Here is a 23178-nt window from a genome sequence, read left to right as displayed (position 1 = left end):
ATCCGGAAAGATCAACCACATTCCTTTGGGATAAATTACCTGGTGACTCTTTATGAGGGTGGGAAAGGAAAGGAGGGAGAGAAAATCCACAGTGTGGCACTTTACAATATGATATCTGCATTATGTCAAGTTTAAGTGCAGAGCAAGTCATTTGTTACCCATGACAGTCTTTATTCTTTTCTTTTTTTATTTATTTTTGAGAGAGAGACAGAGTGTGAGCGAGGAAGGGGCAGAGTGAGAGGGAGACACAGAATCCGAAGCAGGTTCCAGGCTCTGAGCTGTCAGCACAGGAGCCCGAGCAGGGCCCAAACTCGTGAACCGTGAGATCGTGACCTGAGCCGAGTCGCGCACTTAACCGACTAAGCCACCCAGGCGCCCCAACAGTCTTTATTCTAAAATGGAGTCTCTTTATTCACATAAAGAAAAAACCCCTTAGTAGCTCTTGGACAATAGTACGAAATAATGGGCTCCTGATCTATGTTGTCATCATAAAAAGAGCTTTCATCTTCTTAGTGGTGCAAAACTGACCAAGTGCTTCCCGACCAATATGCCACTTACTCCTCACCACGTGTCTGTGAAGAGAACAGAGCAGGAACCATGACCATTTGGCAGACAGAAAAACTGAGGATCTGAGAGAGGAAGTGAGTTCCCTAAGCTCATTGAACCAGTGGTGGAGTTGGGTTTAAAGCCCTGGTCTTCCAGCCCCCACTCCCACTGTGTCTGGCTCTACAGTGTCTTTAGATGCAGCACTCCACGGTGGGTCACCAATAGAGTGACCATGTGATTTATCACCCAAACCAGGACACCTTGGAGAGTGAAAAGAGGCTCTATGAAAAATTGTTCTGAGACAATAACTGGAAACCAGGACTGTCTCAGGAATAATTGGATAAACAGTCTCCTTAATCATAGGGCAGAAGCAGAGGAGACAGATGCCCATACACTGCCCTGCTCCTTTCTCTTTGGCAGGAGATACAAATGTTCATCTCTTTTTTTGAAAGCGAGTGACTTTTCAGTCCTAAGCAACATGGTTCGATCAACGGACCTGGTTGGGTCAAATAATGAGGAGCCAGTTTCCTACCTTTGATTGGCCTGGACCCCAAAGCTCAGGAAATATGGCCAGTACTTGGCAGATGCAATTAGAATAAAGGAGGGAGGGGTGCCTGGCTGGCTCAGTTGGTGGAGCATGCGACTCAGGGTGGTGAGTTCGAGCCCCATATTGGGTGTAGAGACTACTTAAGAATAAGATCTTAAAAAAAAAAAAAAAAAGAAAGAAGGAAGGAAGGAAGGGAGGAAGGAAGGAAGGAAGGAAAGATGAAGTGGCTTCAGTAGGATGGCGAGTAGGAGGCTGATGAGAATAGTCAGGAAGAACAACTTGAGTAAATCATGACCTGACAGCTAGGCAGCAAGCGGCTCGAGTGTTATTATCAGTGTCTGTGTGTTTCTGCTGGGAAAGGCAGATTCTGTCACGTGGATAAGGCCTGGAGGCTTCCTAGAAGGGTAGAGACTGCCCCATCTGGATGTCTAGATGATTTGTTTCCTGGTCACCGTTATTATCTAATATCTCAGTGGTCCCTGTGATATCTATTATGGCAGGAACTTGCTTCTGGATATAGCTACTCATGCAAAAATGCGTGATTACAATGAATAGTAATTATATTTCTAATGATAGCACATTACCTTTGCAGAATGCTTTTATCACCTTTAATATTTTTACCCATAAATTCATACAGGTAAAGTTCTTAAATCAGTACCCTTCATGTAAGAAGTGCTGTGTAAGGGGTTTCTATTGCTGTCATTTTTATTTCATTTGATTCTCACAAACACTTTACAAAATACATTACGTGGATAGGATGGAAGAAAACTAAGCCCATTTGGCTGAATTTCTTTTCTGTTGTCAACCAGCCTATCTGTTTCAACAGCATGACCTGGTCAGAAACCTTTTGAGTTCTGCTAAGAACAACATCTTCAAACCTATGATGCCTCACTTTCAGTCTGTAGGTCTAGACTCTCCCCTGGTCCACATCACCTGGATATTTGGTAGCATGTGGGTATTTTGGAAACTTGAAGCAAGTTTGCCTGTCCCTAAAAGCTCATTAGCATCCTAAGGCTACAATGTGGCCGGGTTATTGGCTGTGTCAGTGTGTACTGTGTCCTGTCTAACTCACTCTCCATCACCAGGGCAGTAAAGCAATGTCCCATGACAGGAGCCACCTTTTTGAGCCCACTCTGCATAGCTGTGTTTGCAAAGGCACCACAGGAGCCAAAGGCATCTGTCACAATTCATTGTTGCTGCATTTCCAAAAAAAACCCCTCAATGAACAAGGAAAGAATTGTCCTCTTTCAGCCAGAGCAGGGCATTGCTGATTTCTATCAGCTTCCTGCAGTAAGGGTGGAGAAGTGAAATCAATACAAAAGCCAATTAAAGTTGTTTCTAGGGTACATGTAGACACTTGGCCAAAATCATGTCTTTAGAATAAACGAAGAATCAACGGGAAAGTTTACTGTGGGTTTGCACCTTGAGAAAGGTCCGATCTGAGTAAGGGTAGCAGCATGGTGCCAGGCCAACATCAAAGCCTTGTGAGAATTAGATGTGGAAAGCAAAGTAGTGGGTGCTTGTGTTTGATTCTGACGAACTTACACAGTTGGTGACATCTTGTTGGGGACTTCTCTGGAAAGGCCCCGTCCTTGGGACTGGAGGTGAATTTTTGCTGGTATATTAGTCAGGGTTCTCCAGAGGAACAGAACCAGTAAGAGATGGAAGGGGGAGGAGAGGGAGGTAAAAAGATTCATTCTAAGGAATTTGTTCATGCAGTTATAAAGGCTGACAAGTCCCCTGATCTGCAGAGGGATTAGGCCAGCTGGACACCCAGAAGAGACAACGGTTTAGTTCCAGTCCGAGTCCAAAAGCCTGAAACCTAACAGCCAATGCTGCAGTTTGAGTCCAAGACAGGAGAAACACCAGTGTTCTAGTTCAAGGCTGTTAGGCAGGAAACTTCTGTCTTGTAGCAGGGGAAGTCAGCCTCTTTTTTTTTTTTTTTTTTAACGTTTATTTATTTTTGAGACAGAGAGAGACAGAGCATGAACGGGGGAGGGTCAGAGAGAGGGAGACACAGAATCTGAAGTAGGCTCCAGGCTCTGAGCTGTCAGCACAGAGCCCGATGCGGGGCTCGAACTCACGGACCGCGAGATCATGACCTGAGCCGAAGTCGGCCACTTAACCGACTGAGCCACCCAGGCGCCCCAGCCTTTTTGTTCCATTCAGGCCTTCAAATGATTGGATGAAGCACCCCCACCGTATGCAAGGCAACCTGCTTAGTCAATCTACTGGATTTAAATGTTAAGCTCCTCCAGAAGCACCCAGAACAGTGTTTGATCAAATATCGAGGCACCAGGTGGCCCAGTCAAGGTGACACAACATTAATCATCACGCTGGTATCAGAGGTGCACCAGAAATGATGAAGGGTCATCTGGGAACTGCTGTAAGCAGAAGTCCATCATCTTAGTGGACATATAAAGAAATGTGCAGCTAGCCAAGGCATCTGGTGGAGTGCTAGAACTCAGGAGAGATGGAAAGGAAATTAAGATGACTCATCAGCCCACCAGGGGAACTGACACAGCCAGAGAGCATTGCTGATATGCTTGAATTGAAAACTCTTCCTACATCTGGCTGTTTAGAAAGCACGTCTTTTTTTGTTTGTTTGTTTGTTTATTTATTTATTTTGAGGGGGGTAAGGGTAGAGAGAGGGAGAGAGAGAATCCCAAGCAGCCTCTGTACCATCAGCACAGAGTCTGACGCAGGGCTAGATCCCACGAAAGGTGAGATCACGACCTGAGCCAAAATCAAGAGTCGGATGCTGAACCTACCAAACCACCCAGGCGCCCCTAGAAAGCACATCTTAAACATGGGCTGTGTTTACTGCTAAAACAATTCGAAAATCTCAGAAAAGAAATTACGACCAGAATTCCACCGATAATCATAGCAAGTATTGTTTCTTCATCGTTCTTCCCATTTTTATTTGTTTACACACAGGTTTTTACATAGTTGTGTTATATGTTGAATATGTGTTGCACTTGACCAAAGGCAAGTTTTCCCCCCAGTGGATATTTGGCAGTGTGTGGAGACATTTTTGGTCAAAACTAAGCAGAGAGGTTCACTAGAGGCCCACTGGGAGGAGCCAGGGTGCTGCTAAATAAACATCCCCCAACAAAGAATTATCTGATGCAAACAATAAGGTTGAGAAACCTTGGTCCACTTTTTACAACTAACTTTACTTCATATACAGTAATCCAATATTACTATGCATCTTCCAATTGATTTAGTCTATGTATCAGGTTGTTGGTAACTGAATTATGGGTACTGAATGAAATTTATTAGTGAATGCATAATATTCCATTGAGTTAATGTGAAGAAATTTCCAAAACTGTCCCCCTATTGTTGGACATTAAGGACCAAAGTTTTGCTACTAAAAATAGCACTGCAATGAGCATTGTGGAAATACCTTAATTTCAAATATTTCCTTTGGATTAATTCCCACTTGTGAGATAGAAAATCTGCTGCAGAAAAGGAAACTGGTAATGTTTTGTGATTAATAGGACATGATCTAGGTTCTTGAGAGCAGGGACTTGCCTTATTTAATGTTTTAACCCCTAAAACTTAAACCAGTGACTTGCCTATGCTGAATCTCAATAAGTGTTCACTCGGTAAAAATTTTTATTGTATTAAAGAAGTAAGTATTCCTCAAGATCCAGTTTGCTAAGAATTTTTTTAAAAACTGGGATGATTATATTTTTTCTCCTTTTATCTGTGATACTTTATTAATATTAACAACTGGGTGGCTCAGTTGGTTAAGCATTTGACTGGCTCAAGTCATGATCTCACAGCTCAGAGTCTATTTAGGTTTCTGTGTCTCCTTCTGTCTCTGCCCCTCCCCTGCTTGTATTCTGTCTCTTTCTCTCTCAAAAATAAACAAACATTAAAAAAATTAACAAATTTTTTAATGTTTTATTATCTTTTGTGTTCTTGAAATTAATCCTACCTGATCACGAGTGTTATTCTTTGTATATATTGATGAATTTGGGCTATTAGTATGTCATTTAAGGTTTTTTTTTTAACATTTATTTATTTTTGAGACAGAGAGAGACAGAGCATGAACGGGGGGGGGGGGGCAGAGAGAGAGGGAGACACAGAATCTGAAACAGACTCCAGGCTCTGAGCTGTCAGCACAGAGCCTGACGCGGGGCTCGAACTCACCGACTGCGAGATCATGACCTGAGCCGAAGTCGGACGCTCAACCGACCAAGCCACCCGGCGTCCCAGTATGTCATTTAAGTTTTATTCCCCCAAAAGATTAATTTATGATTCTAGTTTTCATGCTACTTATGCCTAGACATGTACTAAGGGAGGAGGATGGTGGCAATATGCCCACGTAGTTAGAATAGGAAGTCACAGAGAGAAGCAGAGGGAAAATCACGTGGAGAGATAAATGTATAGGGGGAAAAAGATAATACATCATAGCTTCAACACATGGCCTCACTTTTTTGTATTTTTATTATTTCTTTTTAATGTTTATTTAATCATTTTGAGGAAAGGGGTGAAAGGGCAGAGAGAGAGAGAGAGAGAGAGAATCCGAAGTAGGCTCTGCACTGTCAGCACAGAGCCTGACACGGGGCTTGATCTCATGAACCATAAGATCATGACCTGAGAGGAAATCAAGAAAGAGTCAGAGTCTTAACTGACTGAGCTACACAGGCACCCCTTTTGGGTATCTTTAAAGAGAGTATAGAACTAGTTGGAAAAAAGTATGATGTGAAACTAACATAAATCTCTTTAAGTAATAAATGAATGAATAAGTAAATAGCCTTCCATCCTTGGAGAATTTATTCAATGCTTTTTCATTCATCAATTATTCAATAAATACTTACAAAGCCCCCATTGCAACGAGCCATTGTGTTGGATGCTATAGACATCATGGTGAATAATTTATTCTGTCTAGTGGAAATAACCATATCTTGGAAGATACAATTTAGACAATGCTACTCTTAACTCAAAGTACTGGGGAAAAAGAAGTGATTTATTTATTTTTTTTTCTTTTAAATAGGCTTCATGCCCAGTGCAGAGCCCAACATGAGGCATGAACTCACTCACGACCCTGAGATCAAGACCTGAGCTGAGATCAAGAGTCAGATGTTTACCTGACTGAGCCACCCAGGTGACCCAAGAAGTGATTTCTTTAATTATGAGCTTAACATATGCTTCATGCAAAAAAAGAAAGAGAAAACCACCAAGAAGTTTATACAAATAAATCCATTACCATTCAAATATAGCTACTGTCTCATTGTATATAAATGTGTAACAACCCCAAACATAGTGGTTAACACAATTTATTATTGTATTTTCAGAGTTCTGGGCCTGATATGCTCAGTGGGGCAATTCTCACTAGAATTGGCTTGGGCTTCCTCAGGCACGGTGGTTTCCAGGCACTTAGACTTCTTAGGTAGAGGTTGGCTTCTAAGAGACACTGGCAGAAGCTATAAGTCCTCTTAGGACCTAGCCTCAGAAGTCACATAGCATGACTTCAGTAGCATTCTGTTGCTTAGAGCAGTCATAAGTTCGGCCACATTCCAGGGAGCGCAGGAACAGACCGTACTTCTGGCTGTGTGCACAGGGGAGAAGAAATACTTGGTGGTTGGTCACGTTGGAGACAAGCTACCACAATTGCTTATCTTCATCAGCATGGCTTTCAGGAATTATTCTGCGTACCCCGAATACAAGCATTAAAGTCAGGAAATTGACATTGATAGTTAGGACTATCTAATCCTCAGAACTCACTCAAGCTTTGTCAGTGATTCCCACAGAAGAATCCGGTTCAGAACCACACGCTGCATTTAGTTATTGAGGCCCTCTAGTCTCCTTTAGCTTGGAACAGTTCTACCTTTGACGTCCACGAACTTGACACCCTTGAAGATCACAGGCAAGTTAGCATGTAGGATGTACATAATCCTCTATCTTATGAGTGGAGCTAGATGGAAGCAGGCAGCCCCAGAGTCTGCTCTGCTTCGCGCACTTGAAATGTAGCCTGTGCAACAGGTATTTGGGAGGGACAAAAAAATGCTGGTGGCCTAATCCTTCAGAGAAAATACTGAAGCCCTTAACTAGGAGCATCATCAAGAGCCTATTGATTCTCCACAGTGTCTCCTTCCATTCCATTCCAGTCCTGACCTCACCTTCTCCTTGACCATTACAAGAGCCTTCTACCTGTGTTCCTGCTGATTCTCCACCAACAATTCAGTCAACTCACTTCCTTAAAAAACTCACTCAAGTGTCTTCCAGGAGGTGCATAGTCTCAGTCTTCATGGATCACTCTTCAACCTTGTTCTTAACATTTCATCTCTATCGTTGCGCATTCCAATGTCCAGCAGCATGGAAGATGCAATTATTATCGAGGTCAGACTGTGTGTGAGGCCCTATGCTAAATGCCTCGCATATTCTAACCCATTCGTTCCTCACAACAACCCTGTAAGTTTGGTACTTTCCTCACTTTACAGATCTTGAAATAGAAGCTTAGAAAAGTAAAAGAACTAGGCCACTGTTTTATAGCTAGAAAGTGGGAGACTGGATCAAATAGAATTAGAACACAGGGCATGTAAATGGCACAACAAGACCAGTACACGGGAACAATTAGCAAAAGATGTAAGATGCGTTAAACTGCTTCGTTTTCCTAATTTTATTATGGTTTATTTTCTCCCTCTCCAAGTTGTGACTGCATTCCAGAGCAAAGACTGCATTTGCCATTAATTTTATTTTTTAGAACACTTAGTGCTCTGCTGGGCATAAAGTGAGCCCCCAGTAAATTGGTGTTAGGGGACAGTGACTATAGAGACTGAATACTTACGGAATGAATAGAAGGTCTAGAATGTTCAGACAAGTTCAGTTTTCGCTAAATGCCAGCCAGAGAGAGAACCTGAAACTCAGAGGGGAGGGGACCCACTCACAGTCACACGGCTCGTTAGAAACAGACTAGGCAGAAACAAGTTCCCCAGACTCCCTGCCTAGCACACCTTCCCCAGAGCCCACTGCCTGCTTAGGTCAGCCCAGCAACACATGGTGTCCGCACCATGGTTTTCTAGCCCATGGGACTCGCTCACCCCAAAATATACTGCTGTTCTCTTTCTAGCTCTTACATGAAGAAACTTAGCTCAAGAGTCGTCTCTTAGAAGCCTGGCCAGAACCCTCTAGTCTGATTGAGATGCCCCTCTTGTCTATCTTTTGGCACTCGGTATTCTCCTACCAGATCATCCTGCAGGGATCGCCCTCACTAACTTACTTGTCTGCCTTTCCGTTAGATTAGAAACTTTTTGAAGGCAGGACCTACCGCTCCTTTGACTTGGTGAAATTATTGCCTAACATAGCCTCTGGCACATGGCCTTCTAACATGGATGCTTAGTAAATGAATGACCGCAGTCCGGTAACCCAGTGTGTGATGTAAAGGTCATAGTCAACAATGGCTTCTCGGACATGAAATGAAGGGTGACTCCGGTTAACCAGATGGTGGCGGGTGAAATAAGACAATACACTCCTTTAGGGCCCCCATGTGCACGATTTGCTTCTGGGGAGACAACAGTGAGTGTGACAGACATGGTCTTTGCCTTCATATGGAGTTTCCAGCTTAGTGGTGGACGTGGACACTCAAGAGACAAACACATGAATAAGCAAGATAATTTCTGGTAGCGGTTAAGTGCTTTGAAGAAAATAAAAGAGGGAAATATGATAAAGAATGGAATGGCTGGAATGAGGGAGGCCTCCTTTAGATAAAGTAATCCAGGAAGGCCTCTCTGAAGAGGTGACATTTCAGCTGAGACCCACAAGATGAGAAGGAGCCAGCTTGTAGTTAGGGTGTTCTAGGGAAAAGGGCTAGTCAGTGCAAAGCCCCTGAGGTGGAAAGACTTGGAGATGTTCAAAGCACAGCAAGAGGACTAGACGGGGCTGGAGCACAGGATGAATGGGAAAGTGGTAGAGGTGAGGCTCGGGAAGCAGAGCACAGAACACGGAGGCCCGGGAGGCCCAGGTAAAGAGCCTGGAGGTACTCTCATCAGTATGGGAAGACGTTCTGTTTTGTATGTTGAAAAGATGGTCCAGGGTGGGAGTCAGGTCAGGAGAGTTAACAGTGGGTTAGCACCCTCATCAGGGTTGAGTCCTATAGTACCCAGTGGGAAGTACCCAGAGAGGACGCTAGGAGCTAAAAACAAAAGGCCATGTCTGTAAGAAATTTGTAGGCTTAAAAAAAAAAAATTAACTTTATTTATTTGGAGAGACAGAGATAGCGAGCAGGGGAGGAGCAGAGAGAGGGGGAGAGAGAGAATCCCAAGGAGGCTCTGTGCTGACAGAGGGCTCAAACCCATGAAGTGAGAGATCATGACCTGAGCCAAAACCAAGAGTTGGATGCTTAACCCATTGAGCCACCCAGGCACCCTGAAATGTGTAGACTTTTTAATTTCCCTATATTTGTTCTTTTTGTAACCCCATGTTCTGTGAAACTCTTAAGCCTCATGAATTTGTTTCTGGAGAATGGGGCCATCAGGTGGAGTTGATGATAAGTAACCCCCAAACAGTAGACAGAGTAGGAGGCCTGTGGCTAAGGGGAAGAAAACCAGCCAAGTCCCCAGGGAATGTTGACGAAGAAAGAAAAAAAAAAAAAAAAGGAAGGAAGGAAACATTAGAACTAGCAGGTAGCAGGTTTGGGCTTGAGGAGCACAAAGGGGGAGAAAGAGAGCTTTTACACGTAATTATATCCATTTACTTGTATAGACAGCCCCTTAATCACAGCATTTTATGGCTCAGCCCTTTCAAAAGTATAGAATTACGTTGCCTAATTAACACTTCTAAGTCTCTCACCAACATTTAACTCACGCTCCTTTATTTCAGCCCCCGGACCCTACGTGGACAGTGGATTTTATTGGCAATAGGGAACCAGCGTGAGGTAGTTAAGATCCATTGCTAAAAGCAGGATCAAGAAAGACTTTATCCTAATAGGCTGTAGAAATTTCTGTATGCCCTGGTCGAGCAATCCAGGCCCCAACTGCCTGTGATTTAGGGCAGCTGTTGTAAAAAGGAAACCAACCTGAAAGGGCAGGTTTGAGACTCTTCTTAATTTCCCTTCTGGTAAAAAGAAAAAACAAACAAACAAACAAAAACCAAAAAACCCTTCCTGGTCTTTCTACCCGGATGGCAAATATCGGTCCACACATATGAAGGAACGTTGGGTTGGTTTCATCTCCAAGTTCACGAATGCCATGTGCTCAGCCTGTCATAGTTACTTGGCAAATGCTATGAAATAATTCTTCGGGAAGAAATAGGCCACAGAGCTAAACTGGGTGAGCCAAACTAGGTCATGGGCACAAAGATGGGAGTGTTGCTGGCCAAGGCTCTGGAGCCAGAAGGCGGCCATCTGTGGGGACCCAGGGCAGTCCTCATGCTCACCACGCAGGCTCATTACCACTTCCTGCCATGAAAAGCTGGAAAGCCTCAGGAAAGGAATATCTTGCTCTTGCTGAGCCGCCTTAAAAGGTAGACTTCCAGCTCAGCATTCAAATCCTGGCTTGCTAGCTCTGTGACACTGCGAAGTCACTGAATTGTTGTGAGTCACGGTTTTCTCATCTGTAGAATAGGAGGTGATGATACTTATCTAGGGTCTTTGAGAGTTCCAGTTAGAGACCTAGAGAACCGAGCGCCTAGGGGACTCCAAGTTTCTTTCCGTGTAGCCGAAGTGTTGGTATCACGTGAAACCCAGCTTCGCCCCTTTGCAGCCACCCGACAAAACTGCCGCTGGGGCAAGCTCTGTGATGCCCGTGCACCTCAGTTTCCTCATCAGCAAAGTGGGGCCGAGCCTAACAGAGCCTGTGTCCTAGGTTGTGAGGAGGAGCGTTGTGAATACGTGAAAGGTGCTGAGAACAGGGTCTGGAGCACAGGAAATGTACTCGATTGTCTTCTTCCTGTCCCCACGGCGCCAGGAACCCAGCATGCATGTTGGGACTTCTCCACGTTTCTAAGAACTAAGACCCTTGAAAAGATTCGGTAGAAATGTGTCACGGAATCCCCCTTCATGGAACTGCCCTTTGCATTTGTTTCTGTTTCCTCAGAGAAACACCGTCATGAGCCAAAATTTCCAACGAAGTCTCTGGAACTTTAAGTTGAACAAGATTTATAAGAACAGACTTGTGTTAGGCCCCTGGCCATACCTTTTACATCCTCTCACATGTCACCATCCCACGCCCCCTTGCCACTCCCCAGTCTATGGCCTGACTCCTCACAGCTTCTGTGCAGGGGCAAGTTCCCTGGTATGACATGAGCTCCCTACCCCGTTGCTAGTCAAAGAACGTCTGCGGTGGATGTGGCCTGGGAGAGTCAGGACAGGGCGAGAGAAGAGGCTGGCGCCAGGAGGGGGCAGCCTCTGAGGGCCCTTGCCGGAAGAGCTTCCTCTCGCGTGGGCAAGTTGGTGGGACCACCTTAGAAAAGTGGCAGAGTCTAAGGACCTTAATGCAAACTTTAGGTCATGCTGTCAAAACGTGGAGAGTGCCTGGCATCGTGCTGTTTGGGCGCAGTGTTTTGTATAGTCTGTCAACAGCGCTCCTCAAAGAAAAGGAGTGGTCGAGTCCGTAGATGACGGGTCCCGTGTGGAACAAAGATCCAGAGGAGTAAGGGGTGCTGGAAGTCAGTCATTAAGGACAGGAAAAGAAAAGAATGGGGGAGCGCCTGGGTGGCTCAGTCAGTTAAGCGGCCGACTTCGGCTCAGGTCATGATCTCGCGGTCCGTGAGTTCAAGCCCCGCGTCGGGCTCTGTGCTGACAGCTCAGAGCCTGGAGCCTGTTTCAGATTCTGTGTCTCCCTCTCTCTGACCCTCCCCCGTTCATGCTCTGTCTCTCTCTGTCTCAAAAATAAACGTTAAAAAAAAAATTAAAAAAAGAAAATAAAATAAAAAATAAACGTTAAAAATTTTTTTTAAGAAAAGAATGGGATGTAGGTTACCTCTATTGCCCCTGGAAGCAGCAGAGTCATTTGGGTTGTGGTTTAGGAGGAAGCAGGTGGCAGGAAGGAAAAGTTCCTGATGACTGCGAGGACTTTATGATATAGCAGGTGACGAGTGACCTGTCCTCCGACAGCTTCAGATCAGGTTTTTCGGGGCACAATCTGGTGAAATGCCTCAGTCTATTGTCAGAAGTAGAGGAGGAGCAAGGAGAAAAGTATTTTTGTTTTCATTTTGTTTTTTTAGAAGTGTATTTATTTATTTTGAGAGAGAGAGAGACAGAGAGAGAATGAGCAGGGGAGGGGCAGAGAGAGGAGGGGGGACACAGGATTTGAAGCAGCTCCAGGCTCTGAGCTGTCAGCACAGAGCCCGAGGCGGGGCTCGAACTCATGAACTGTGAGACGATGACCTGAGCCGAAGTTGGACGCTTCGCCAACTAAGCCACCCAGGTGCCCCAAGGAGAAAAGTTTTCAAATAGGTCCTTCCGATTTGCATATTCCTGCTCCCAAGCCATGGTCCCGCCAGTTTCCTGAGTTGAGTCACAGCAAACAGGCTGCACTGCAGAAAGGCTGTGGATGTAACTGGGGGCTTAGGGAGCGAAAAGGGGGTTCAAGAAATGGACCTTCCTGCTCTCGCCTACATCCAATGACTGCTTGTTGTGGGAATGTGGAGGCCAGCTTCTCTCCGCTACACTTGGGATAACCCGAAAGGGCCCTTCTAGTTCCAGAGTTCTACATCGCCTTAGTGCCATGCAAATAGTGCAATCGAGATTTGATCAAGGGCTTTCTGGCTCTGTCGAGACTGTACCCAAAATACTATGCTTTTCTGCTGCCATGGAACCGTGCAGAAAACAGCAGGGGGTGAATGAAGAAAGAAGCATCACAGTGTCTTCTTGGTGAACTCGGGCCCAGCACTGTTGCCTTTTCTTTTTTTTTTTTTTTTTTAAATTTTTTTAACGTTTATTTATTTTTGAGACAGAGAGAGACAGAGCATGAATGGGGGAGGGTCAGAGAGAGAGGGAGGCACAGAATCTGAAACGGGCTCCAGGCTCTGAGCTGTCAGCACAGAGCCCAACGCGGGGCTCGAACTCACGGACCGTGAGATCATGACCTGAGCCGAAGTCGGACGCTTAACCGACTGAGCCACCCAGGCGCCCCACTGTTGCCTTTTCTAGTACATAAGGTCATGGCAGGTGGGAGGGACAGCCTGTATGTAAGGGGCTGAGACAGGGCAGATAGTACGTATGTCATGTTTCCTGCTGGGTTTTACTGGCAAGTCAACAGACCTTGCTGACTCATGGAGACGGGGATAGCAAGGTCCAGAGGTGATGTTTTAGGGAGTGCAGGTTTGGATGATAGAAGGTGGGATATTAAGGTATGAGGTAATCAGCAACTCCTTATATGATTACTTGGATAGCAGTGGGATTGGTGAAATCAGAGCAGAGTGGTATCCACGTGATCTTTACTAGGGCAGGGTTCTATCTATATCCTGAGGCATCTGTGCTCCATTTTGAACTCATTGTATCATTCCCATATCGTACCGGTCATCCAGCCTCCTTTGACGCAGCGGGTCAGTCATAAAAGATTCACTTGTGACCTATTGTATGCTGGGCCCTTGGCTATAGGTTCTGGGATCGAAAGATACTAAGTACTCAATGCTTGGGGCGCCTGGGTGGCTCAGTGCGTTAAGCATCTGACTTTGACTCAGGTCGTGATCTCACCGTCTGTGACTTTGAGCCCCATGTCGGGCTCTGTGCTGACAGCTCGAAGCCTGGAGCCTGCTTCGGATTCTGTGCCTCCCTCTCTTTCTGCCCCTCCCCTGCTCATGCTCTGTCTCCCTCTCAAAAATAAATAAACATTAAACAAGGTATTTACTCAATTCTTAAACAATAATACCTGCTCAAGGAGCCTCCTGACACTTGACAGATATTTCCAATACAATGCATCATTGCTTGACTCTGTCAGTTTAGGGGAAATCATTTGCTGCAGTAACAAATGATCCCCCAAATTTTAGTGGCTTACAACAAGGTTTACTTCTCCCTCGCCTGACTTGATCTTCACAGAGTGGCTGAAATTCTGCTCCATGTCCTTTTCGTTATGGGACCAAGCTAGTGGGAGCAGCCTCCATCTAGAATACTCCAATCTCGTGATATAGGGAAGAGAGAGAGTGGAAATACACAATAGCTCTTCAAAGCTTCTGTTGGTACGTGGGGCAGGTCCCCTGCGCTCCCATTTCATTGGCCAAAGCGAGTCACATGGCCAGGCGTGACATCATCAGCAAGGCAACCCTGGGCAGTTAGCAGTTAGCAGTTGGCAGTTAACAGTTGAGAGGGAAGAAACACACTCCTCCCTAGCGCCCTAGTGGAGTTGGGCACTAGGGCCAGACAGCTGGCGGAGGGGCACTGACGTTTTAGAGCTCCTCTTCATTCTCTTTATTGACACATTTTAATTAAGCCCACGGTTGTTTCTCTTTTTTTAAATTTTTTCTGCCCCGTCTTTAGAGACCTTTTGCCAGAGCTGATATAGTGAAAAGGAGGTATTAGAATTAGTGTTGCTGTTCTATACAACTGGAGGCCTACATGAAACGTTCAAGCAACGTGGAAGGCTGTTTCCTGGCAACCCTACGTGGTCCATAGCTGTTGCTATAAATTGGGGATACGTTTCTAGAAAAGCCACTGGGCTGAAGCCTGGGTTTCAGTCCTGACCTGCTACTGATGAGCTGTGTGATTTTGAGGAGTCAACCTGGCCTCTTGGAGCTTTAGTTTGTCTGCAAAACAAGGGTGGTTGTGAGAAAAGGAAATTGTAAACCGGGAAACACTTTCCAAACGCTCAGCCTTTGTGAAACTGTGATGGAGATGTCATAAGAATCGGGCAGTTTTGTGTGTGTGTGGGGGGGGTGGGGGTTTGTTTTTGTTTTTGTTTTTGTTTTCCATTGTGGTGGGAAGCTGGTGCACAGAATAAGAAAGGGTTCTACAGCAGCTGAGATGCGCTGAAGCTGGTAATTATCTGCTAGACGGGCTGAGTTTTGATTGTAAGTGTGCCTGGCAAACCTATCAATGAACCATGTGCCTTGATGAAATGCTGACAGTCTATTTACACAGAGGCAGCTGGGATATTATAAAAGAATGAAGGCATGCTGGAAGTCTAAGTCATTATGAAGGGTAGGACTTCATTTATCTGTGCGGCTGATGGCTCCAGGATGGTAAAAATGTGGTATCAACGTAAACAGAACAGCTCTTGAATTTTAATAATAATCCAGTGTCTTAGAGATGAAGGCTTAGCAATGATTGAATCCAACCCGTTGTCTGTAGAGATGAGGAAACAGAGACTCCCAGAAGTTAATAAACGAGCTTTTATCACACTTATGCTTGGCTAGGCATGGCATTACTTTCCAAGTGCTGTTAATACCGAGAGAAAAACTTACCTGTCTTTTATGTAACAAATGTGCCAACTCCTTAATCTCTAAAACAACACTCCCTTTGATATCTGGCATTCACGTTTCTAAATATTTATTCGCTACTTACACATAATCAACCAAAGCATAAAAACTTAACTTTAAATTCCCCCGGACGTTTAAACATTGATTACAAATTTGCAATCAAGCTCTTACATAAACAAATCATTAAAACGATGAATCTAATAAATGAGATTCTTTTACGTGCTCTCAACACCTTACCGAGCAGACAACGCGTGCACAAAATGTCACGCTGATTACAGAAAAGATTACACCGTGGAAGAATGGTTTTCTGAGACACTGGAAAGCCAGAGTGGAGATGAGCTGTGTTTTCCTCTTCTCTCCTATGTGGTGAAGTCTTGCTCAGTCTGTGTGGCTCAGAACCTAGGAGGTGGCCCGTGAGCTTATTTCAATTGTGGGCATGGATCGTTGGTGCTGATTTTTCCAGAATGACAATACTTAATCCTGTAGCAAAGCACTCACATACACGGGCTGTGGTGCACTGGAAGTGAACCTAAGTCTGTCAGTCCCCCAACCCTGAGGATAGTATTTCCGGTATTCCTCTCGGGAGTTCTGGGGGCCACGGGCTGCACTATGGGTGTGTTTTAGCCACTTCTGCTCTTTATAACGCCAGACTTCTGAGAACATTCTGCATCCTTAGCTAATTCTATCAGGCGCTTTACAGACAGAGGGAGAGCAAGGGTGAGAATGAGAACGGTCTCCCCTGACTAATACGTAGCCCACCCGAAAAGTCATCTAATACCCTTGTGCTGCTAACACCAGAAATAAAAGGGCTAGTTCCATGCAGTTACATTTGTTTATTTTCTTTGTTTTAATCTTCTTAATTTACAGCTTCCCAGGGCTATTGCTTTTTTATCTTTCCAGCATTAGAGTAACTTTTATAGGATATGATTTCTACCCTTTCTTAGAGTTGCTGAATTTAGAGAAGCCCCCAGAGGAAAAGTTTGTGGGTTTGGGAGTTCTGACCCAGCCCTTCCTCGGATCCTCCTTGACTGCACGGTCCAAAGTGGTGTGACAGCACATCTGAATTCCAGCAGCGGGGGTTGGGGGGCGGGGGGAGCTTAACCCGAGGTTGTTTATATCACTTCTGCTCATTTTCTGCTCATTTTCATTTGAGCACTTGGCCACACTAGCAGCAAGGGAGGCTGGGAATAGCCCGGCCAGGTGCCCAGACAAAAATCTGAGTGTCTTATTAGTCTAAAAGCAGGGAAGAACTAGGGGTGATGTCTGACAGTGCCTGCCGCTTTCCATGCTGCTGGCCACCAAGTGTTTATGGGTCCTTGTCTTCTCACACACATTTACCCCTTCTCCAAGGGGGATGAGCCCCAAAGCCCAGATGCTTTGATTAGCTCGACCAGGAGCTCCCGAGTGGTAAGCAATCAGGGGCAGTGTGGTTCCTACTGGTATCACAGACTTGAAGAAACAACTCCCCCAACTTTTCTGCACCAATGGGCAACGAATGCCGGATAGGAGCAGGGAAAGTGCAGTAAAAAGTCCCATTCGGAAGAGGGATAAAAGAAAACACACGTAAGTCTTTGTGTCAGAGCAATGATCAAATCCCTTTGGGTAGGAACAGAAAAGACTCTTCTCTGCCAGCAAGTGAGTCATGTGAGGGGCACCTCTGGCAACCCTGGTTCTGCCCCCAGGGGAACCTCTCTTGGCTGACATGCCCTGTGGCTATTGACTTTTCCCCTTGGGAGGGTCTGCCTTGTCCTCCTGGGATGGCAGTTAAGGTTTACGCCCCTCGTGGGGGCTACAGTGCCTTCACTGTCCCTTCCTGCAGGGGTGGGGGTGGAGCCTAGACCTGCGTCTGGGTCAAGGGCTTTGTCAGGTCAGCCCTGTAGTTTCTGGGGCAATAAAATTCCCTAAGAAGGCCCACGTAGGCTTTAAGTCTATCTGCTCAAATAAGGAAGGACAGCCGAGATCTAGTTTGGCCTAGGTTTAGTCTAAAAACCTTATTTACTGACCTCTGTGCTCCGCCCAGCCCCCATGTCTCCATGTAAGTTGCCCCAAGTCCATCTGAATAAATAGCTTGAGTAGGAAGGCAACATCCTTAGTTCTGTCTTTCCTGCTGCCACGTGGCAGACAACTCTGGATAGTGGTGCTTGAGAAAAGCTTGGGGACAAAGTCTTATTTTTTGCTAAAGCTCCTTAGACCCCTCACCCCACCCCCCAAGGGACTCAGATGGTGTCATCAGCTCTCTCTCACTCTCCATCTGCCGGCTGTGTTGTGTTCCAGGTTTATTCCCAGGCCAGCCCCGCCAGCATTGCTAAGCCTGCGGAGTCCTGATTTTAGAGGAGGACGCACATGATCGCTTCCAGCACCCATGCGTAAAATCTTAGAGACGTTCCTGATTGGCCCGGTTTATGTCACCTGCCTACCCTGAATCAGTCATTATACCCAGGAGATGGAGATCTTTGGTTAGGCTGAGTCATTTGTCCACCATAGTGTTGAGCATCATGATAGGGGACCTGGTCAGGACCACATAAAGGGCAGAAGAGTCAGCGTCCCCTCACCCCCCACCCAAAATGAGGGAGGTGCTATTAGACCAAAGGGGAAAGTGTGTTTGGCAAGAAGAAATGAAAGAGACCCAGGACATTTGGCCATCAGCAGGGACAATAGTGCTCTTTACTTGGTAAAGATGGAACTACTAAGTAACATTTACTTCTAGTTTCATTTAATAAGATTTTTGGGGATGTCTGGGTGGCTCAGTTGGTTAAGCGTCCAACTTTGGCTCAGGTCATGATCTCACGGTTAGTGGGTTTGAGCCCTGCGTTGGGCTCTGTGCTGACAGTTCGGGGCCTGGAGCCTGCTTCGGATTCTGTGTCTCCCTCTCTCTCTACCCCTCCCCTGCTCACACTCTGTCTCTCTGTCTTTAAAAAAAAAAAAAAAAAAAAAAAGATTTGTTAAAACCCAGGCCATGTCTCTTGAACGGCCCCCTTACCAGGAGTTCACTGTTACTTTGGACGATCAGAGTGGACCAGGATAGAAACCGAACAGAGACAAGGAAGCATTATTTCCTCTTCGACACTGATGGTAGCCCCCACCTGAGTGTGGTCTGCTCCTGCCACAGCCCTCTCCCTGGTCTCACCCACAGGAAGCTGAGGACAAACTTCTTCTCTCCTCTCCTGCCCTGATGGGGCAGCTGACAGCCTCTGAGTGTGGAGTTAGGCCCCCAGCTGAAAGAGGGGAAATGAACAGGCTCCCAGGAAAACCCTTGACCCCTGGAGGGAGGTGGGAGAGGGCAGAGGCCACCATCCTCCACACCACCCCAATTCTTATGCACAGTCCCCCACTCCCCCACCTGACCCCACTGTCTCTAACTGGCTCTTCCCTTCACACACATAATCATTTCTAGAGTTTTCTGAGCATGGATGAGCACCGTGCCCACAAAGCTGCAGGTCTCCCCATGTTTGGAGAAGCTGTCAGGATGACAAAGCCCTTGGATGATATCTGTTCCTTTGCAACTGGGCCCCTCCAACTTCCTATGCTTCCTGCGCCCATCTGCCCAGAGTTCCTGGAGGGACCTCCTGCCTCCAGCTTTCCCAGGTTTTGGTGCAGGAAGGCGAGAGGCAGATGTGGGCCAGAAGGTAGAGCAGAGCAGCGCAGGCGCTCAGTGCTGCTGAGAGAAGTTTTCCTGGCCCTGCCGCTTCTCTCTCAGTGGCAGCCTGGCTGTGAGGACCCGGATCAGGAGAAGCAGCAGGTGGATGGGGGTTTCCAAGCCTAAGCCCCTTCAAATACAGAGGCAGCTGTGGGCTTCCTCTCCCAGGTAACTGGGCCTCGACTCGCTTGCCCCAGGGAGAAATGCAGGTGTGTCTGGAAATCAGGAATAACCCAGAGAGTTCGGGAAGACTCTCGATGAATCTTAAAGGGTTAGTCAGTAGGCTAACGGCGGGTGGAAGGAAAGCGGGCCGGGAATTTGCCGAGCCCCGAGGTTCCTCGGGTCAGAAGCCCTGTTTGTAGCCACCGGTGGGGAAGCCGGCCCCGCTCTGTCCCCACCCACCGCCTCGCTGTGGCCGATGGCGTTTTCTGAAGCTGGCAACACGGTACCTATCATCCTGAATGCTCTTCTGCGCTGTGACCTGGCCACTTCTGCACGGAGAGATAGAGTCTGTCTCACCACCTCCTTGAAGCCAGGCAGGCCGCGGGACTGCCGCGACCGATGGAACTTGGCATGAGTGATGGCGTGCGACCTTGGGCATGGCCCTTCCTGGCCTGGGTTTTGCTGGCCACCCCTGGGAAGCCAGTGCTCTGTCACAAGTCGGTCTGACCTCTGAGACCACTATGCAGTGAGCGGCCTGAGAAGTCCCTGCAGAGGCCCTGACGGCCAGACATCCCGGAGAGAGAGAGAAAGGCTGAGGCGCCCCGAGGCGCCAGACAGGGGAGCAGTCACGATGGCAGAATTTTCACGTGATTTCTCTGCACTTGCATTCTTGCGTCTCTTTCTCCTGTACGCCAACTCTTGAATCCTGATGACGTCAACGTAATCACTTGCTCACTTTACCTTACAGTGTGCCTCTAAACATTTCAAATAACAAGAGGGATGCCGATGTTGTTAGAAGTATATGGAGATTGTGATCTTGAAAAGATAACGATCTGTTCTTTTTGCCTTTGCAATATATCCCTTTAGGGCAGGATTTCCCGACCTCGGCACTACATTTTTGGGCTGGATAAGTCTTTACTCTGGGAACACACCTGTGCCTGGCAGTCTCTACCCTCTGCTCATTTCTGGGCCAGCAGCAACCCTCCAGTTGTGACAAGCAAAAATAGCCCCTGAACACTGCCAAATGCCCAATGAGGGGGGCAAAAATGCTTCAATTTAAAGACTTCTAGGGATATACAGTCAAAATACTGAGTTTAAAGGCCTTTGAGGTTATTTTTTTTTTCTGTGTGGCTATGCCTCCAACTTGATGTACAGTTAGGTTTGCTTCAGTGGTTCGGGGGGTTTATTTTATTTTTTTTAATGTTTATTTTTGAGAGAAAGAGAGAGAGAAACAGAGCATGAGTGGGGGAGGGGCAGAGAGAGGGAGACACAGAATCTGAAGCAGGCTCCAGGCTCCTCGTGGAGGGCCTGAGGTGGGGCTCGAACCCATGGACTGAGAGAACATGACCTGAGCCCAAGTCAGATGCTTAACCGACTGAGCCACCCAGACGCCCAGGTTTTCAGGTTTTAGAGATTGCTTTTTACTCGTTTTATATTTGTTTAACTTGTGTAAAACATTTCTATTGATCCAAAGTCAAAATACATGGCCAGGTAGTTTCTTTTTTAGTCTGATTTTTTTAAATCACGTAAAATGTAATATTTAATATCAATACCGTTAGAGAAGCTTCAGTTTCATCTCCCCGCCCTGTTCCCTCCCTTCCTCTCTATGATAACCATTTTCATTACTTTTGGCGTTCTCCTTCCATTGTTTCTTTTGGGAAATACAAATATGTCTTTATATGTATTTTATATGCATCCTGACATCTATCTGTTACACCCTTTCTGGTACCATACTAAGTCACCATACTAAGCACTGCTGTATATTGCTACAAGCAAGAATTTTTATTTATCCCTGTAGAGAATGTTGCTTGACTTGCCTGGGATGTGTTCTTAAAGACGCCTCAGGTGAGGCTGACACAGTGTACAAATGAGTGGAGGTGGGGGCTCCGCCCGGATCCCTGCCTCTATATGCTGCTGGACTCCATGACATGAGACATCAAGAAATCTGAGGGTCAAGGTTAGCCATCTAACCTCTGTAGTTCTTACTTGGCAAAATACCTATGGGTAAAAGTCACATGTGGATAAATTTGTTATTTTTTATTGTAAAAATTTCCAAACATAATAAAAAGATAGAAGACACAATAAACAATGGTGTCATCACCCAGTTTCGCCACACCTGTTTCATCTAGCTCAACCTATTTTTGCTGAAGTTGTAACCCAAACCCCACGTAATAAGTCATTTCACTCTTACGTCCATCTTTTTTAAAAAGGTGGGGGGCGGGGGCCGGGGGCAGAGCACTTTCTCGCTAAACTACAGGGCCACAATCACACCTATTAAAAATAACATGAATTTGTTGATTTCACAGACTATCAAGTCCAAATTTATATTTCTCTTGTTATCTAAAACAAAAAGAAAACCCCACCAACTGCCTTTGCCGTTCGTTCAAATCAGCGTCTAAACAAAGTCCACTCACTGTCCGGGGAGCCTGCTCTGGGACAGGAACTGAGAAAACATGAGCCCAAAGCCCTCTGGGTGGCTGAAAACAAACCGCGAAGCCTCGTGAGATAGCGACCCCAGATCCTCAGGGTCGTTGAAAACACCTGTGTTCCCCCTGGAACTTTTACCACAGTTGAACATTTTCAATTCCTTCCATTGTTTCTCTGTGATACGGTTTCTTTCCTCCTTCCCTGTCTTCTCCTCTCTGTATGCTCTGGGTGGTTACTGTCCCTAGCGGACACATTATAAGCAGATGGTCTCCTCAGTCATCAATCCTCAGATCAGCCCTGGTGTCCCCACTTTAGAGATAAGGAAAGCTAATAACTTCTTGGGGGAGGGGTGACTTGGTCTTGAGCTCAGTTATTAGTTGTAAATTCCAGAGCTAGGCCAACAACTCATAGCTTTGCCTGATTCTTCTTTTTGGAACTCAAACAAGCCTTTCTGGTTCTAACGATCCTTTGGTTCCCAAACCCTGTTTCACCACTCTGTCATCTGTGAATATCTAGGTACCCATCCAGCAGTGTGTGGTTAAGAGCTGAGGTCCTAGAGTCTGGGAAGCATGGCTTAGTGATTAGATGCACTAACTCTGCAGCTAGACTTTCCAAGTTCAAATTCCAAGTCTACCGACTATGAGCTGAAGGACTTGGACAATTTATGTAAACTGTGTCTCCATTTGTTTCTCTGTGGTGGTGACAAAACCAACTTCATTAGGCTGTTGTGAAGGTTAAGTAAATTAATGCTTGTAAGGCTCAGGATATGGCACCTGATGCAGTGTTGTACATGTTTGCTGTTGTTATTCTGCGTTCACCACTCAGGTGTGCGAGACCTTGAGTGCGTCATCCAGTTGGACTATGTCTCCGAATGCCTTATCTCTTAACTTGGCAGTCACAAGGGAGCTTACTAAGAGGAATAATGTGAAAATTAGGAGACAATTCACCACAAGCTAAGAGGAGAGCGTCTGGTACATAATAGGCACTCAACAATTATTAGTTATTATTAATTTGGCACTTTATACTTATCATGGTACAGATCCGAGGCCAGAAAGTCAGGTGTGCCAGAAATAATGGCATCTCTCTATTTTCAATAAGTCACCTAGATTTCGTCTCCCAGCTCAGTCATTCTTGGTTTTTCTTCCCCGAGTCCTCCATAGTTTGTACCAGGGATCTTATGAAATGCTTAGGTTTCCAGAGGGTCCTGCTGGTCATCAGCCCCCCATCCACTCGGATGGCCATTGTCTTTGACTAGGAGTCTCTGCCATTTCTCTGCCACAGTTGGGGCCCAAGGTCTTAGCCAAGCCCGTGGGCCCCTGCCCAGGGCCAAGTCTCCTGGTGCGTCATTTCCAGCCACAGCCTCGGAAGACTCCTGGGACCCGCTGACCTGTCTCTTACCTCCTGCCTAAATCCCTGGAGATCTCTTCTTAACCCAGAGGAAAGTCTTTTGTTCTCAAACCCTGTTCACCTCAATGGACTTTAGAAACAAAAGCCT

The 23178-nt window shown here is 46.1% G+C and overlaps 1 protein-coding gene across 1 annotated transcript in view; it reads right to left on the bottom strand.

The window, feature by feature from the left end:
- ZNF572 (zinc finger protein 572) overlaps positions 1–14248 on the bottom strand; it is a 33591-nt gene extending 19343 nt beyond the window's left edge. The window contains exons 1-3 of the mRNA XM_042923136.1: positions 13915–14248; positions 12022–12201; positions 10119–11180 (exon numbers count right to left, since the gene is read on the bottom strand). The gene's annotated coding sequence lies outside the window, so the exon portion shown is untranslated. The remainder of the gene's footprint in view (positions 1–10118; positions 11181–12021; positions 12202–13914) is intronic.
- Positions 14249–23178: the final 8930 nt, after the last annotated feature.

This window comes from Panthera leo, chromosome F2 (assembly GCF_018350215.1).
Source record: "Panthera leo isolate Ple1 chromosome F2, P.leo_Ple1_pat1.1, whole genome shotgun sequence".
Classification (NCBI taxonomy): Eukaryota; Metazoa; Chordata; class Mammalia; order Carnivora; family Felidae; genus Panthera; species Panthera leo.
Note: the sequence above shows the minus strand (reverse complement) of the source record. Positions and strands in the feature narration are given on the sequence as shown.